Here is a 14106-nt window from a genome sequence, read left to right on the forward strand (position 1 = left end):
TGTTTCAGCGCCCCCGCAGCCGCGTAGCGCCGTGCAGCGACTGGGGAGGGGGATGGGCCCCCTCCTCTCCAGCGAGGACGACATGTGCACGGCGAGCCGGAGCTCTCCTCCCGGCCAAGGCTGATGTGCGGCGCACGACCTGCTACATGCCCGCAGCCTGTATCTGTTCACGCGGGCGCGGCGTACTTCAACTCCTCTGCTCCCCTCATAGTGCGGGCGAGCGGTATCTCAGGGTACTTGAGGGGTCCGAGCGGCCTCCGTTGGACGCAAGCTGCATCGGCCGGTCTGGCCATCCGACTCAATCTACATCAACTACATGGACAGTCACCATAAGCAATAACTACACTTGGGAATTCAACAACAATATTTGGTGGACATTGCAAAATTTTTCTTCACCTTTAAGTATTAAAAGTTTATCTTCAGAAATTCAAATTCTACAAACATAAAGACTTTCATTCACCTGCAACAACAACATTTTGAAACTGAATTAAGAAATCTTGTAAATGCTACTGCAAACTATCTTCACATTCACATTAAAACTTGGACCTTACTTTCAATCAAAAGTTATGCTCTTCTGTGTTACCCCTTGGAGGAACTTTTGGGGGGGGAGGTCTGTACCGGGCGGTACACCTCTACTCCGGTCATTTAAAAGTTGCGCCAGTTGAAATTCCTCTTCTGGTGGAAATCTGAACTTTATCTACTCTATTGATTTTCTCGTTTCTCAGAAGATGTCACCACTTGGAAATTTTTGAGTTTGTGAACTGTGTCATTTTTGATGTGTCTTTGTTTCGCTTGAAGTAAGAAGTGTGAACTTTCTCTTCTAGAGGACACTACTGAAGAATTACGATAGTGCAACCTAGTGCGAAATCAAAGAACTATTTTGTTGGAGAAATTTTTATTTTAAGAGTTTGTTCTTTGTTAAATTTCTTTCTGTCATGGTTTAAGTTGGCTGTATACCCCTCTTTTTCCCCTTATTTTGGATCTAGCCAATCCCGAATTTCTTTAATTAATTTTCCACCAATAATGTGTTTCTTCTTCCTCTATGTAGGGGTTTCTTTTCCCTAGCCAATAAAAACTTTGAGGGAGGGTGTTTTATTTCCCCTAACGCCTAGAATCTTCCGCGAGAGGATATAAACTGCTGATTTTAGGGTCTCCAGGCCACTTCTGTTCCATCTTTCAGTGTATTAAGTACATAGCAGGAGGCGGGAAGCGCCTCTTTCTTCTTCAGCCGTTCAACACCAGGTAATGGCCTATTAATAACTTCTTTTCTTGCTAGGTCGGCAGTTTAACACTCGCGGCGGGTTCGAAGCATTTCCATCATGTAACCTTTTCCTAAAATGTAATTACTCTTTTCATCTTTTTCTTGTAAAGCTACATATTGGGATAGAGAGTGCTAACCCTCTCGAGCTCCCACTCACATTTGTTTTGAGGTGAACGTTTTTTCTCAAACTATTCTTCGTTTATGTAATGTAAAGTGTTCTTCTCTAAGTCACCTCTGTAGTATGGGATCAGCCCTTGCGTTAGCGGCCCAGAGCCAGATTAGGTTTTAAAAACAAAGTGTATTAGGAGTGCAAGATCGCCTCCTCTCAAATTGTTATTTTAGAGGTCATGTAATCAACCTTCTTTTCATGTAATAGACCTCAGTAGGTTGGGTATTTTACCCCTGTGAATACGTCCTTAGAGGACAGCTTGAAGGTAGAGTTTGGTGTGGCCTTGTGATAGGCTTACAATTTTGAGAGCGGATCGCTCTTTGAAATTTGTTTCTGTATGCCTCGTGCGGGCTTTATGTGTAATGTTTGGAGCCAGTGCTCCTGGGCATGAATGGGGTTTTCTGCCCCTTGGCTAAAAATTTTTTTTTTTGGAGTAAGGCGAGGCTGATTGCCCGAGAGTTATGAAGTAAGGGCACTGAGCCCGAATCCAGTAATATTGTACCTACATTTTTGCTACTCTGTACCTGTTATGATTGTTATCTCTTGTTTTTGAAAAGAAAATATAACCTGGTTAAATTTTAAATTAATTTTACATTGCACGTTAATCTCGTAGCTTGAAACCCATTCACACCCGCACCTTCTTTCACCTCTACCTACCACGGATATCTCCGTAAGAAAAACTATTACTTCAGCGACTCATATGGGCACCCGAGTATTAACAGCTATTAACAAAGTATCAATATGCCTATCTAAAAGGTTGTAGTGCTCAGGATGTCTTTAACATTCTCATTATAGACATCTTATTAGGTAAATTTCGTATAAATAGCACGATTGTACATGGTGCCTTTGATTCGGTTCCTCGTCATCCTCTCTGGACCATCCTTGCTCAGAAAGGACTACCAGCATATTTTTTACATACTCTGCACAACTAGTCCATCGGAATCTCATTATTAAATCTGCTCATCATTCTATACCGTCCCGCCATTCATCCATTGGTTTACCCCAGAGGGACATTCTCAGTGGAGTGTTGTTTGCCTGATATATGAGCGACCTTGAACAATTGGTTACGCGTTCTGCTCGACTCCTTGCTTATGCAGATGACATAGTTATTTATTACTCTCATGATGTCATTGAAATGTGCCGCCAACGTCTATCTCCTCTCATGGGTCAAGTGCTTACGTGGCTTACTTCGCATGGATTACAACTTTCTACATCAAAATATTTTGCTATGTTCTTTACACATAAGTGTAGATTCAATTCTGACCTGCTTGTATTTGTACGTATGAACTCCCTTTCTGTTCCTATCATAAATGCCTAATGAGATTCCAATTGACTAGTTGTGGAGAATATGTAAGAAATATGCCGGTAGTCCTTGGAAGCAACATATTATCAGATTACGCAATAACTCTGACGCATATATTATGATATTGAAATCAGTCACGCGACGGACATGGGGTGCCGATCCTCTCACAGCCAAGTTATTATACACGGCCATTATTATTATTATTATTATTTATGTTTAAGTTGGCAATATTTACCCCTTTCTTCCCCTTGTGTTGAACCTAACCAATCCCGAATTTCTTAAATTAATTTCTATCCAATCAGATGCATCTTCCCCCAACTTGAATCTGTTGCGGGGTCCTATCCAATAAAGAGTTTGTGGGAGGGTGTTTTCTTTCCCCTAACGCCTAGAAACTTCCACGAGAGTATTTAAACTGCTGATTTTTGGGTCTCTCGGCCACTTCTGTTCCATCTTTCTGTGTGTTAAGTACATAGCAGGGGGCGGGAAGCGCCTCTTTCTTCTCCAGCCGTTCAACACAAGGTAATGGCCGATTAATAACTTCTTTCTTTGCTAGCTCAGCAGTTTAACTTTCGGGGCGGGTTCTAAGCGTTCAGCCATGTAACCTTTTCCTAAAATGTAACTACTCCTTTCATATATTCTCTTTTAAAACGACATATTGGGATAGAGAGTGCTAACCCTCTCGAGCTCCCACTCACATTGTCTTGAGGTGAACTTATTTTCTCAACCTATTTTTCGTTAATGTAAAACAAATTGTTCTTTTCTTAAGTCACCGCTTTAGCATGGGATTAGCCCTTGTATTAACGGCCTAGTGCCAAGTAGGTCTTAGTCAAAGTGTATTAGGAGTGCAAGTTCGCCTCCTCTCAAATTGTTATTTTAGAGGTCATTTAATTAACCTGCTTTTCTTTTAATAGACCTCAGTAGATTGGGTATTTTACCCCTGTGTTTATGTCCGTTGAGGACAACTTGAAGGTGGAGTTTGGTGGGGCCTGGGAGAGGCTTACATTTTGAGAGCGAGTGGCTCTTTTGAAAATTCTGGGTTGTATGCCTCATGGAGGTTTTTCAGTGTAATTTGGAGCAAGGGCTCCTAGGTATGAATGGGGTTTTCTCCCCCTCTGTTAAAACTTGTGTTTGAGGTAAAACTGAGCTGATTGCCCAAGCATTGTGAAGTCTGGGCGCGAAGCCCAAATTCTGTAAATATTGTAACTAACCCCTTTTGAATTGCTACTTTGTACCTGCCATGCTTGTTATTTCTTTGTTTTCGAAAAGAAAATATAACCTTGTTCAATTTTAAATTAATTTTACATTGCACTATAATTTCGTAGCTTGAAACCCATTCACACCCGCACCTTCTTTCACCTCTACCTACCACGGAAAAGTCCGTAACAATTATTATTATTATTATTATTATTATTATTATTATTATTATTATATGAAATGGATAGTATAACAGAACAAATATGTTGTTATACTGTAAAAGGAAAGAAGCCGCTGAGAAATGTGTTGAGCTCACTATGGAGCTTATTCGGAGAGCATGTGATCTTTCCATGACTTGTAAAACATCACGAAACAAGAATCGTTCAGCGTATTGGTGGACCAAAGTTATTGCTGATCAGAGAAGACGTTGTCTGCAACTTAGACGGAAGGCACAGAGAGCAAGAGTCAGCCAAGAAGGCACCTCACTCACAGCTGAGTATAAGTCGGCGAAGAAAGAATTGAGAAATGCTATCAAAAAGAGTAAAGTCGACAAATGGTGGAAAATGGCTAAAGAAGTGGATGGCGATCCATGGGGTTTAGGATACAAGATCGTTATGAAGAAACTTGGAAGTTTCTCGAACCCGATCATGGACTCAAATGCAATGAAGGATATTGTGGATACATTATTCCCAGATCATCCTGAGAGGTCTGCTGCTGCTGATGATGATGACTTCATAGATGATGTGCCACTTTTTACACGAGAAGAATAGTCGAGAGCGATTAGGTCCCTTAGAAATAAAGGGGCCCCAGGACCAAATAGTATTCCAGCAGAGATATTAAAGCTGATAGCAGATTTCTGTCCACAACTACTGCTGAAAATGTACAATAGCTGCCTGCTATTGGGGGTGTTCAGTGTTCGCTGGAAAGCAGCTCGGCTAGTTTTAATAAGCAAAGGAAAATCGGGGGCTATAGGCCTTTATGTATGCTGGATACTAGGGTTTTGCACTATGTCCCTGTTTCGGCACAAGGTGCCGGTGCACAGTTATGTTCCGCTGTTCCAGAACACCGAGTGTCAATTGTTCCGAAACATTCTCAAGCGAGCCGGAGACACTGACTCGCTGTCCCATCAGAAGTGCCACTATGCACTGCCCTTCGCCTACTAGCTGAACTGTGCAGCGGGCGCGCGGGACGCGGGACTGCAACTGCGCAGTATAGAGAGAACTTCGAGAGGCAACATTGCATGCTCCGCGCCAGTGGGAACTGGGAGTGTGCCTGTACGGAACGTGCTGTGTGGTGTGTGCCTGTGTGTAGTTATGGCCATGGTCCAGCATAAAGCTGCAGAACACTGAAATTCGCGCCCACTAATCACGTTCAAAGGCTGCTTTTAGGTTAAGATTTTTCCGGTCAATATAAAATACACATAACACGGTTACAATGGCAGTGCAGGTGTTTAAAAGTAACCAATTCAAGAATATTTTCACCAGTTGAATGTATTGGCCTGTATTGTGAATAATTAGTGAGTAATTAATATCTCGAAAATTTCCTTTAACACTTTCTCGGTGATTGACGTTAGACATTCATTTGGACTTTAAGGAAACTTTTAAGCCCAAGAAAAATATGGGTCGTCGCTTTGGAATTAAAAATATAACTGGATGAATACATTGTTGTACTTTCCTGCTGTTAGGCCGGGCGCACATTGAGAAGCAGTTGGCCGCAGAGCAGGGAAGAGCAGAGCAGAACACCGCGAAGCTTACGAAATTGCGAAGTGGACGTGAGCGCACATTGCCTCGCAGGGTCTCGTCGGTTTTCAGAAATAACATGTTTTCTTTAGACTCTGTGATACTGGGGCATCCAGTATAAAGAGGCTCTTTTTTCTTTTTCTTCAAGCATTCGCGATTTTTCTCATTTTGTTAGTCATCTTCACAATTTCCCTTGTGCTGATGGCAACGCGGTTATTCAGCTTAAGACAATCGCAATAAAAACAACCACCTTCGCCAGTTTACAAGACTGAACAATATTTCTATGTTACCGATGTTCGGCGTTTATATGGACTAAGCAAAGAATTTAATTCATGATTATTTTATATATTTTTTACGTCGCACCGACACAGATAGGTCTTATGGCAACGATGGAATAGGAAAGGGCTAGGAATGGGAAGGAAGCGACCAGGCCTTAATTAAGGTACAGACCCCCCAGCATTAGCCTGGTGTGAAAATGGGAAACCACGGAAAACTATCTTCACGGTTGCCGACAGTGGGGTTCGAACCCCCTATCTCCCGAATGCAAGCTCATAGCAAGGCGATCCTAACCGCACGACCAACTTGCATGGTAAATTCATTAATAGGATCACAGTGGGGGAGAGGGAAAAATATGTCTTTACAAACGTACTGCTAGATTTTCATCTAGTTGTCACAAGACACAAGATACTAAAATCAATCGACACTGACAATCTGTTGTGAACGCGTTTGCATTTATATTTGACAAGACATGATAAATGATTTTCCGTATTTATCTCTTCACATAAATGTGATGATGGATGACGGCGACGGAGTCGGCGATGATGCTCTCCATAATCAGCATTAGATCTTTGTCTTAAATTCTATATGTTGGGAGAACTTGGGTCATGGATTGTTTCATAGATATATGAGGATTACATTCTTTTGTTTGCTGTTTGATTAACGCCGCACTAACATATCGAAGGTTTTCGGCGACGGAAGAAGGGTGGAAGATTGGGAAGGTAGCGGGCGTGGCCTTAATTAAGGCACAGCCCCAGCATTTGCCTAGTGTGAAAATAGGAAACCACGGAAAACCATCTTCAGGGCTGCCGACAGTGGGGTTCGAACCCACTATCTCCCGAATGCAAGCTCACAGATGCGCGACCCTAACCGCACGGCCACTTGCTCGGTGGATTACATTTTAGGCCTTTTCTAAACTACCTTGTTACGCAGCGTGAATAAAATGATTTATAGCCTAGACTGTAGTGCCTTATTCCCCGAATTTACATACCGATTTTCATTAAATTCTGTTCAGCCATTTTCTCACGAACATACATACATACATACATACATACATACATACATACATACATACATACATACATACATACATACATACATACATACATACATACATACATACATACATACATACATACATATATACGTACATACTGCATTGCAGTCCACATGATTCACATAGTACCTACAAAACATGGTGAGACTGAATGGCTGTGGTAATTTTCTCCTCTATTTCTTAACTGCGTGACACGTGCGCAGGAAACTGTGTTTCGAAGACATCGCGTGGTAGGCGGAAGTACGTGCAGAACCGGCCTGCTCTGCTCTGTCCTGCCCTGTCTGTCAACTTGCGATGGTGCAATGATTTGTGTGGATCACAAAAATCTGCTCTGCGCTGCACTGCTTTAGCTGCTTCGCCTGCGTCCCAATGTGCGCCCCGCCTTATGCTCTCTGCACTTCGAATTCCTTCCCTCTCAACTTCCATTTACTTTCTTCAATATCTCGAAAATTTCCCCTCAACACTTTCTCGGGGATTGATGTTAAAAATTAATTTGGACTTTAAGGAAACTTTTAAGCCCAATAAAAATACGGGTCATCGCTTTGGAATTAAAGATATAACTGGATGAAAAAATGTTGACACTCCAACACAGGGCGGCACACAGCCGGTATCGACAGGCAGACACAGCCAAGGCCAACTAATCTATTTAGTGCGGCCTTGGCACAGCACGTTCGGTTCAGGCACATTCCAGCTGAAGCGGAGCATGTCCTGTTGCCTCTCGAAGTTCTCTCTAGGACTCAGTTACAGTCCTGTGTCCTGTGTCCCGTGTCTCGGCACTCTGTACCGAAACACTCCGCCTCAAGTTCCTAATGTTGCGGAACAAGTGAATGTTCCGGTCTGCCCAACCCTACTGGATACTGCTAGTAAAGGATTAGAGAAACTTTTGCAGCCAAGAATACTTTCAGCAGTTCAACTAGCTGGGAACCTCTCTGATCGTCAACATGGTTTTCGAGGAGGGCATTCGACAATCGATGCAGTACGGGAAGTGTTGAATACAGCTAAAAGGGCACAAATGGGTAATCATCACTCTCGAAAAGTGACACTCCTTGTGACCCTTGATGTTAAGAACGCTTTCAACTCGATCAGTTGGAATGACATATTGGAAGCGCTTCAAAATACTTTCAAACTACCGGAGTATCTCATGCGCATAATGAGAAATTATTTGAAAGATCGTACTCTAGTATATCACACAGAAGATGGGCAGAGAGTGAAACGGCTCTCAGCTGGTGCAGCACAAGGGTCCATCCTTGGCACAAATCTGTGGAACATAGTGAATAATGGATTGTTGAGGTTAGAGATGCCGGAAGACACAATGCTAGTGGGCTATGCTGATGATATAACTGTTTTGATAGTTGCTCGAAATTTGGAGTTGGCTCAGTTGAAGCTAAATCAAGTAATGCGACGGGTGAAAGATTGGATGGCGAATCACAGATTACAGCTTGCAGATCATAAAACAGAGATTGTTCTCTTGACAAGAAAAAGGATCACGACCGTCATTCCAATGTATATTGGACAAACAGAAATCGAAACATCTAGAAGTATGAAGTATCTCGGAGTGACACTTGATACTAAACTTACTTTTTGGGATCATATCAAACGGGTGACAGGTAAGGCGGTGAAAACAACGATTGCGCTGAGTAGATTAATGAGCAACGTTAAAGGTCCCAAGTCTAGCAAACGACGACTTCTGATGTCGATAGTCCACTCGACACTTCTATATCGTGCCGAAGTCTGGGCTGAATCTCTGAAGTTTGAAAAATACCGGCGAAGGATAGCTGCGGTACAACGGAGATCACCTTTGCGTATTACAAGCGCATATCGCACAGTATCCGAACCTGCGATCCTTACGATAGCAGCGGTAGCACCGATTGATTTACTTGCCTTAGAGAGACAGGAAGTCTGGCGAACTGAAGGAGAGCTCGGAAAGAAGCGAGCTAAGGAGCTAGCTTATAGGCAACGAATGGAGCGGTGGCAGCAAAGGTGGGATGAAGATCCTCGAGGAAAATGGACTAAGCGGCTGATACCACGCCTAGCTGATTGTGTTGCCCGAGCTCATGGCGAGGTTAACTTTTACATTACGCAACTATTGACGGGTCACGGATACTTCCGGAAATTTCTACGTAGAGTAGGTAGTGCGAGCGACTCGGCGTGTATTTATTGCAATGATATAGACGTTGCATTTCACACATTTTTCGTATGCTGTCATTGGTCAACTCAGAGAAGATGTTTATATACTGAGCAAGGAGAGTTGACGCCAGAAACTATTGTGCAGGCGATGCTACGAAACCAAGAATCTTGGGATCAGATAGCAGTATATGTAGAAGGCATCCTGCGTCAGAAAAAGAGAGATATGAATGCTCATGAACGGCAGTAAGGAGAAATAATGAAGAAGAAACCTAAGAAATTAGCACGACACCGCCCTGAAGTAATGCGAGAGCGGTTCCGGGGCGGACCCTCACAAGTGTCTAATGAAAGATTTCCCACACTTCCCTCGTAATAATAATAATAATAATAATAATAATAATAATAATAATAATAATAATAATAATAATAATAATAATAATAATAATAATAACGATTATTATAATTATAATAATTAATAATAATATTAATAATATAATAATAATAATATAATAATATATAATATTATTATTATTATTTATTATTATTATTATTATTATTATTATTATTATTATTATTATTATTATTATTATTATTATTATTATTATTGTTATTGTTGTTGTTGTTGTTGCTGTTGTTGTCACGGAGGCAATAGAAGCATAATTGCTAATAAATGCGTAGAACACACCATGAGACTCCTTCAGCAAGCATGTGACGCCTCAATGACCAGAATCAAACAACGGAGAGGCAAGCGTCCAGCATATTGGTGGTATGAAGAAATTGCTGAGTTGAGGAAACAATGCCTGCGACTCAGACGAAGGACACAAAGAGCACGACATAACGATGAAGCTCTTTCAGTAGAGTATAAGACTATGAAGAAAAGACTGCGAAATACAGTTAAAAAGAGTGTGCCCGTTCACACCTCCGCGACAGCTTTCAAAATGGCGCCGAGTGAAGGTATGGCCCATTTGATCTATAGGAAGCAAAGAATAGACACCAGTTGCGGTGACATAGAAGGCCATACACGTCATGGAACGGTCGAGTATTGAGAGTGAAACGGACAGTGGACTGTCTACTGTATTGTTTTACGAAAATAGTAGAAAACTACGGATTGTTAAGAAAACTCCATCTTAATTTTTTCAGCGGAGAGTGAAGACGGAACTGCCCGCGCTATAATTTTAAAGGAAGAAGAAGCGATCCGAGGCTATACTAAAGGCAAAAGCGTCGGAAAAGAGAAGAAAACAAGTTAATTCACCGGAAAATAAGCAGAGTTGATTAGAGGTATTAAAAAGAAGAAATCAGCTAGTACCACGAAATACGCGTGGGCGGATACAGAGCGCACTTGATATATACCCTGCAAAGGAAGACCAAGCCAGCATCTAAAAGAAAAGGATCTCATACAAGAAGAGATACATCTCCATTTATTGAAAGAGAATAAAAATAAGTTTTCAAGATCCACAAGAAGCAGCCGACAGAGATAGATTCACTGAAATTAACACCAACGAGACCGAAGATATTCGGCGGAGACCAACAAAAGAAATAATAATTCAAGGATTACAAACTTCAAAAATGATTATATAATGGCTGTTCACTGCGCTGTATTCCATATTTTAGTTGCTGACAAGAATACCATGAAGATAATGTGCTAAATATACATGATGGACCAAGCTGGGGACCAGTACATCTTGCCATACGACCGAGCCATGATGAGGATGGCGACGGGAAACCATTCGACCAACCCATGATGAGGAAGGCGACGGGAAACCATTCGACCAACCCATGATGAGGAAGGGAATGAGAAACCAGACAGCAATTCCGTGATGAGGAAGCAGATGATGTACCAGATGTCCAACCCATGACCTGACCGCAGACCCAACTACATCCATTTGGGAAGCAGAACAGCTGGACCAGGACCAACCATGAGCGAGCTAAGTCATTTACAATACTTAATCGCATAATTTTTGGTTTGCCTACACATGTGCCTTAGGCATGTGCCGATAGGTTGAATATGATAACGATATATAAGAAATGCAAGTGAGTGTTACCAGTGAAGTGTGAGATACTTAAGCCCGTAGTTACATGATCTAGCAACATAGCATAAGATTCTAATGTGTTGGATATATACGTCATCGTATATCGGTCAAAACACACGTATGTAGCGAGAGGTTTGAAAAAGAATTTTGGAAACAGCTGATAGTAATGACATACTGGCAGATTACAGAGATTTCGTATTGGTAATGCTACAAGTCGACGTCACGTTTGGTTGCGCGCGGTGTAAAATAAACATATGGAATCACGCATTATTTTACTTCTCAATAAGGGCATTGAACTCAATCATAGGTTATGATATATAGCAACTTTAAAATGTTGTTTTAAGAAACATAGTGTGGTAGTTTGACATGGTCATGTATATGGGAACGCGACGAATTAATATTGAGGCTACGATGTTAAGATATTATATGAATGTTGAAATAAGGTTACAATTGTTCTAACTTGAGGAAAAGTATGAGTTATATAGTGATATGAGGAGTTTTATACGCACTACGTAGGGGCCATTGAGTGCCTGTAGTTTAAGATATGTCACGCTACTTTCTTTAGATTCGTATACGTGAGATTGCCCACACCGCAGGATTGACCTAAGCCAAGGTATGAATAGAATTTACTATTGTAGAATTATGCTTGTGACGGGATCGTATGTCAACTTTAGATGTGCTGTAATGAATATCGGAATACTACGATACGTTTTATAGCTGTGTTTTGACCAAATGCATTCACGACACCGATAAATATAATATTATGTTTCTGAATACAACGACATAGCACTTGCTTTGTAACTGCGCGTAGGAATAAAATAGCTTGCATTGAAGTAGAATGTTATGGAATATAACGAAGGAAAGGGACATTGAGCCTAAAAGACGTGTGTATGACAGCCAAAGGTTGTGTTGAAGTTAGTTAGATAGCTGAATAGATTAACATATACGCTGTTTGAACTTGCATTTTCTCAACGAACAACATCTAGGGAAATGTTAGAGTAGGAGCCAAATTCAACAGGCACTAGGAACAAATGCCTTAGTTCGTAAGTAGTTGTATATGCACAATGTGAAAGAAGTAATAAAGCATGAGTTCGGATTTATTCATATGGATTTCTGCATTCAAATTTACGCATCCAGATTTACTTATTCGAGTTTACTTATGTAGATTTACTTATTAGTGACTCGTCATTTACTGAGTATCAGCTACGATTTACTATTTAATATTCTCAACGCTCAATTCTAATATGATTGGTGATTAAATATAACTGTGATATACAGTTCAGTCCTGCAATTTAAAGTTATAATTTGGTTTAATTTCAAGTTTGAGCTTATTAGTGGACTTTATATACACTTCAGCTTAACCGGGTGTTTTATTCAAACTTGTTTAATTAGTCTTAAAGCAAATGAGCTCTCGTAACAACTTAATTATGTTGGTGTTGTATCTATGACTTAACTTCAGAATGGACCAGATGTCCAGTGATCGATTGTAAATATGTACATACTCAATTTTGATTTCATGATGGAACTGATCTACATAATTTGATACTAGATATCATTTCTCTTTTTACGAGCCAGCGCTGACTCACAATCCACACTTGTAAATACGCAATGACAAGTAATGCCATGGATTAAATTCCAATTTAATAGTCCAATATTTAGTCAATAAATATCTTGTTCATTTTTCTACAATTTTATGTGTCAAGAATTCTTTCATTATAGCCTAGTTGATAAGTTAGTTGCTTAGCTAAGTGAATTGTTGATTAATTAAGTACTCCATTTAGTCATGACCAGTTCTCACGTCGTTGAATACTTTGATTTAAGAAATTGGTTGATGATTATTACTATTATGTCATGAGATTCTATAGGCGTCTCCCGTGCGTTGTTAATCTTTTCATACTCCCGTAAAGCGTAACTTGAAGTAAGATTTCATGTCTTACTTGGCATCTGAACACCCTGAGGTATCCGCTGAGCGACCCCATTTCATCTGATTAGGCAGCCCAACTACGAGTTCGAAATGGAGGTATCGGGTAAAGAATGTAAGCAATCGTTACAAGAGTAAAGCCGACAAGTGGTGGGAAATGTCTAAGGAATTGGATGAAAATCCATGGGGATTAGGGTATAAAATCGTCATGAAGAAATTTGGGATGCTGTCAAGCCCTATCATGGATCCACGCACAATGGAAGAAATAGTACACACACTATTCCCTGATCATGCAGAGAGGATCGATGATGAGGCCGAGAAAGAACGAGTTAATGTACCACCTTTTACAACTGAAGAGCTGATAACAGCAATTAATTCCCTTAGAAATAAGAAAGCCCCTGGACCAGATGGTATTCCACCAGAAGTACTAAAGGTGGCAGTCGAATTATGTCCTCAACTACTGTTGAGAATGTATAACCATTGTTTGAAAGCGGGAATTTTTAGCTTTCGTTGGAAGATAGCTAGACTGGTTCTGATCAGTAAAGTGAAAACTCGGGGTTACAGACCTCTATGTATGCTGGACACTGCTGGGAAAGGTTTAGAGAAGCTATTACAACCGAGAATACTAGCAGCAGTCCGATTAGCTGGCGACCTATCTGACCAACATCATGGATTTCGCAGAGATCACTCAAGTCTAGATGCCGTGAAAGAAGTGGTGAAGACAGCAGAAGGAGCTCAAATGGGTAATCATTACCCTAGAAAGCTGACGCTTCTTGTGACTCTAGATGTTAAAAATGCTTTCAGCTCGGCAAGATGGAGTGATATTTTGGAAGCTCTAAAAGAAACTTTCAAGCTACCAGAATATCTCATGTATATACTGCGAGACTATTTGAAAGACCGTACATTGTTATACGACACGGAAGATGGTCAGAGAAGAAAACGGCTCACAGCTGGTGCTGCGCAAAGCTCAATTCTCGGACCACACCTTTGGAATATCATGTATGATGGTTTGTTACGGCTGGAGATGCCAGA

Source organism: Anabrus simplex, chromosome 4 (assembly GCF_040414725.1).
Source record: "Anabrus simplex isolate iqAnaSimp1 chromosome 4, ASM4041472v1, whole genome shotgun sequence".
Classification (NCBI taxonomy): domain Eukaryota; kingdom Metazoa; phylum Arthropoda; class Insecta; order Orthoptera; family Tettigoniidae; genus Anabrus; species Anabrus simplex.